Genomic DNA, 6,128 nt, shown 5'->3' with positions numbered 1-6,128 from the left:
TAATATGATTCTTAAAACTATAGAATGTAAAGTTTAAATGGGCCTTTCATGTTATATCATTAAATTTAGTAATACTATTTCTCGGGCATTAGGTTTTAACTCTTATAAGAATATACATATTTTTTTCTGTTAATGTGCAAATATTTTTCCGATGTGTTTTGGATATTCCTTCTCTAATAAAAAGAGATACCATTTTGTTTTCGTTTGCATAAGAAAGAATATCAAGCATTTTTCTTTTTGAAATTTAATTAGCCACAATAAAGAAGGAACGTTGCAATGCTACGTGCAACATTAACGACGTCTCTAGAGTAACTGAATGACTGTTTATTTAGAAATCGCAGGTATTAGTCTCATACAACAACGCCCCCTATAGTTCGTTGCAATCGCGAATTGAAAAAAAAATTAAAAGTTGTAGTAATGTTAACATAATTTATTTTTACGGTATTAAATTAGAATCTACCTGAATAGTTTATTCTCTCTTAGTAAATATATGTAGACCCGAAGGTGGAGGATATGTAATTTTAATTCGTTAGTAGAAGCTAATATTTTGAGATTCTTTTTTTAAAAAAATTTATACCAGTTTTTAATTTTTTTTCAGGTACGCATGAAACCCGGTTGAGTAGTTACCAATTCTTACTTCGTAAATGCACTAAATAGATTTATTATTATCTTTTTGATGTTCAATTGTCCTTTAATGTGCCATTGGAAATTAAGAAAAATAATTAAAAATGCACTATTTCTATCTGAAATAGAATGATAGCAAAATTTACAGACCGCAGCTTTTTATTTATTTGAAAAGCATGCATGACGAGTCGATGTCAAATGACGCTAACGGATTAATGTTTGAGTGAAAGCTACATGCATGAACTTTCGAAAAAAATAGAAGAAAAAACAGTGGTAGAAATCATTTTTAATAATAATCAATTTCTCAAGCAAAAACAGACCTTTTGTAACCACAACTAGAAATTATTACTATTAGGGTTGTTTCGAAACTAACCCAAGCATTTATTTTCAATAATAAACTACAAAAAAAAAAAGAAAGTTTCGCTATTTTTAATCTTTTTTCATAGATTTTTTTTCCCGTTGATCATTACTTTTTAAATTGTTAAGAGCACGTTTCTTTACTATAACGACGCATAGAAATGTGTTTCTTAAAACGATTTTTTTTCCATAGTTGAAAAAAAGTAAAGAAGAAAATAGCTTTCCAATAAAGCAAAGTTGATTATTCAAAACCAAATTTTTTTTATAAAATTAATGAAAGAGCTTGATGGCGATACACGAATAATAAATATGCTTTATCTTCGATTCTTTTCAGAACCTAACTTGTAACTCGCCTTAAACCACATTACTTGAAAATTTAAATAATTGATTCGGCTGATAGATATTTGTTTACTGAAGCACATGCACTGATTGAGAAATTCTCTGTTTATTTTCCACGGGAAAGATTAATTGAGTATGCAAATTGAACTTTTCTGAATTCCTCGAAGGATGCAATTTCTTTCCATTCACCAACGCTGTAAAGAAGGCTACGAAAATTGGGTCGTTAGTTTCAACTGAAGCTGGTTTCTTTTGAAGCTGCGTAACCTATTCTGAAATAAGTATTTTCTGAGAAATTTCTTTTTAAACTGAATACAATCTGCCAATAAGATGTGGAGAGGAAATTCATTTATTGCTTATAGATGGATACATTTTCTTTCTGCTTTTATCTTTGGGAATTACGAAACACGAATAACCCACGAATAATGAATACACGGATATTAAAAACACGAATAATAACTATACAGGAATAAAAATTAGGCTTTATATTCGATTCTTTTTAGAATTTAACTTGTAACTCGCCTTAAACCACATTACTTGAAAATTTAAATAATTGATTTGGCTGATAGATATTTGTTTACTGAAGCACATGCACTGATTGAGAAATTCTCTGTTTATTTTCCACGGGAAAGATTAATTGAGTATGCAAATTGAAGTTTTCTGAATTCCTCGAAGGATGCAGTTTCTTTCCATTCACCAACGCTGTAAAGAAGGCTACGAAAATTGGGTCGTTAGTTTCAACTGAAGCTGGTTTCTTTTGAAGCTGCGTAACCTATTCAGAAAATAAGTATTTTCAGAGAAATTTTTTTTTAAAGTTAGTATAAATACAAACAGCTGATTCGATGTGGAGAGGAAATTCATTTATTGCCAATAGAGGGGAATATTTTTTTATGGTATCTTCGTGTAATACTTTATGCATGAATATTTAATTCTTTTTATTGAAATGGTAAAAAAATATAAACTTTCATGAGTGCATTTATTTTCTTACACGAAAATATCATTAATATTAGCGCTTATGTAACTTTTGTGTTAAAAAAGTGATGATTTCCAATGATTTTAGCTACCACTACACATAATATGTATATATAAATATATATTGAAAATCTCTAATGTTCTCTTACAATTTGATACTTACATCTCCACCTCAACAGATATTTACAATGCCTGTCTGCACTTAAATTATTTCCCCCAAAACTGGAAGAATGCAACCATTATTGATTCCATAGCAAATAAAAACCTAACCTTACCCGAGAGCTTTAGACCAATCAGCCTATTGTGTATTTTTGGTAAAATTCTAGAACGTATACTGTATAACAGAATAAAGCCTTTTCTAGGCTGTCTGCCTAATGGAGCAGTACAGACGAAACTTAGATACCACCAAACAACTCCTTCGGATCATTGACTTCATTGGTAAGGGCCTGCACAACAAACAGACAACTGAATTTCTCATGCTTGACATCAGCAAAGCATTCGATCGAGTTTAGCATGCTGGTATCGTGCACAAACTAATTAATTTAAACTTTCCCTATGGCATTGTAAAAATAATACATAACTACTTATCAAACCGTACTTTTAATATTAAACTAAATAGTGTTGTTTCATCCAGGAGAAAAATAAATGCGGGTGTTCCCCAAGGGAGCATTTTAGGACCGATACTTTTCATTATTTATACCCACGATTTCCCCATATTTCACGACGACCACAACAGTATCACGGCGTTTTACCCTGACGATACTGGAATCTTGCAGAAATCTCTCAAACCAGATAATGCACTTCAAAAACTACAAAACAAGTTATATGATGTTGAAGACTGGTGTCTAAATTGGAAGTTCAAACCAAATGCTAGTAAATCGCAACTTTTAATAATACAAAAGAATAGAAAGTCCTACTATAATAAATACCAACTAGTTCTCTTAAACAACACTATACCCATTGTTGATAAAGCTATATATTTAGGCTTAACCATTAATAAAAAACTGACCAGGTCTGATCATGTAAATAATATTAAAAATAAAGTATATGCAGCAACCAACAAACTTCAAACACTTTTTCATAACCGAAACTGAAAAAACTCCTGTATACCTCGATGATACGTCCTATCATGACGTACGCCTCGCCTGCCTGGTGCAACGCCTCCGAAAAAGACCTCAAAAAAATTATCGTACTTCAAAACAACATCGTGAGAAAACTCACGGGAGCCAGATGGTTTATCCGCAACAACGCCATTCATAGAGATCTTAACATTGACCGCTTTGACCATCATTTCAACAAATTAAATAGAAACTTCTTTATTAAAGCCGCCACCTGCAATACCGCAAATTTTAATAATATTTTCGACTGCATAAATCTCAAAGAGGATGAAAAGATTCGACCCATTGCACACGTCCTAACTTCTGATATCATACTAACATTTAACAACACAAACATTCACTGGCAGCCGGGTCTCTACTTAACAGAGCCACATTTACTTACACATATACACACATCCTCACAATCCTTTAACTCGCCCCCGTTTTGTATGTATTTCCAAACTGTAAATATTCATTTGTGTTTATTTTTCCATTGTACTTTAATTTTACCTTTTTCATGCACATTTTTATTACTTATAATTTTGTCATTACCTAATAATGGCAAAGTGCCATTTTTCTTTTCTCAAGAACTCCATTTGCTCCCCAAACGTTAATTTTGTCATGTATGTTTCTAAGTTTAACTTCAAGATGAATGGGAAAAGGGCCGTAAGGCCTCAGACGCCCAGTTCCACTACAACGAACGAACGATCTCTTACAATTTACATCAAGTCTACAAACTCTTCTCACATCTCTCGGAGCCTCTTTCCGAATTTCCAAAAAAACTCTCATGCAGATGGATAAGTTAGCCTTACACAGGGCGGATACTTATATAACTACTACTACACATGAGTATATCGAAAATAACATAATACATTAAAAATAATAAAGATTAATGAAAAGAGAAAAATTATTAAAATAAAACTTTAAAAAATAATTATAATAAAAAAATATGCATTTAAAAGCCGGAAAACAAAAAAGAAATGAGAAGATATATTCTCTTCATCAACTCACACGAATATATCCGCAAAAAAGAGTGCTTTAATTGTATATAAAAAACTGTAGCTTGAAGAGAGAAATTGTTTGCAGATTTGAAGTTAGCGAAGTGAAAATATCTGTCCGAAATACTGAAGGATCTGTTAAAAAATCTCATGCAAAAAAAAAAAAAAATTTTTTTTCCTTGCGTTATTTTTTATTTCTTATATAAAGTTCGTTACAAAAAGGCTTTCATTATTGTTTACATCTTGAGCTTTTATAAACGAGAGAAATAAATGCAGGGATACGAACTTGCTCTGCTTTGTAGAAAATTTTTTCGAATGGCAACAAAATTTAAGTTATTCTTAGTTTTGTATTTTTCGTTTTTAGTAAATTCTCAACCACTACCTATCAAGAATTCTAGGTATCATGTGAAATGCAATTTCATTGCAAATATCTCGCGGCGACACTTCCATACCTGCCAACTTTTAATCGCTTCCATTATGATTTTTCCCAGTGGTTGTAAAATGGAATAAAAATTTCAATTTTAAGCAAAAAAATACGTTGTATATGAAAAAGCTTAAGCTGCCTAGTATGTTGGTAACACATATTAAAATATATGCTTAACTTTTTTAAGAATAGTGGTGATGAAAATCATTTAAAAATTTAGTTTATAAAAGAAAAAATAGTATATATTTACTACCACTTTAAATATAAAAATGAAATTTTACGCCAAATGAGTAAAAGTTACCAGGTATGCACTTCTAAATTGTGGGCGTATTTATCCCCGTTCTGATAGTTTAACCATCTAATTCTCCACCAATAAATTAAAATTTCTGCAAATAGCGGAGCAGTTGGCATGCTTGTATATGCATTTACGTGATTCATACGGTCCTAAAAATATAATAATTCTTCCTCGGCAACTAGTAGCTTTTTTGCAAGCTACTAATCACTTGAATTGTTATTTTTTTAAATTTTATACATTAAATATTCATTAATTTCTAAATTAATATTAAAATTTCTTTTTAAACTGAAGTGGTAGAAATATAATATTTAAAAATTGCGAATATTTTATTCAATTTCTGAGACTCTAATATCCCACTAAATTAATTATATGTATCATTGAATTTACGCTAAGCTTAACAATTCCTTAAGTAAGTAATTGTATTCGTGAGATTTGAATTTTGTTCCTGCTTCGAAACACACTTAATAATAGCATTTTTAAAAAGTAAATATTCAAAGTGAATATTTTTTTGTAAAAGATTAATGTCTGTTTTTTGAGAAGAATGTATGAAACATACAAAACATATGTATATCAGTAGAGCCCGGATTTTGATGCCCTAAAAAATCTCAATTAATGCCCTTAAAAAGTGCAAAAAATGCCCTTACAAACTGTAAAAAATGCCCTTAAAAGTGCAAAAAATGCCCTTAAAAGTGCAAAAAATGCCCTTAAAAGTGCAAAAAATGCCCTTAAAATGCGAAAATTGCGCTAAAAATGCCTTATGACATGACTTAAATAGAAGTAAAAATATTGAACTAAAACAATGTTTTACTCTTTAAAATTATTATGAGTCGTTTCAAAAAATACAAAGCAATGCAATACTTGTTCTACGTTCATTAAAGTTTGAAAAATATGTTTTATATCCTAAAATAATAAAAAAAAGGAAAATATATTGACTCCAAAACATTTTCATTTTGTATAGAAACTTAAATGAATATAACAACTTCCATCTCATAATATTACTAAATATCAGAATTACAGTGGATTAT

Source organism: Parasteatoda tepidariorum, chromosome 10 (genome assembly GCF_043381705.1).
Source record: "Parasteatoda tepidariorum isolate YZ-2023 chromosome 10, CAS_Ptep_4.0, whole genome shotgun sequence".
Classification (NCBI taxonomy): domain Eukaryota; kingdom Metazoa; phylum Arthropoda; class Arachnida; order Araneae; family Theridiidae; genus Parasteatoda; species Parasteatoda tepidariorum.
The sequence above is the reverse complement of the archived record's forward strand: the minus strand, read 5'-3'. Positions refer to the sequence as shown.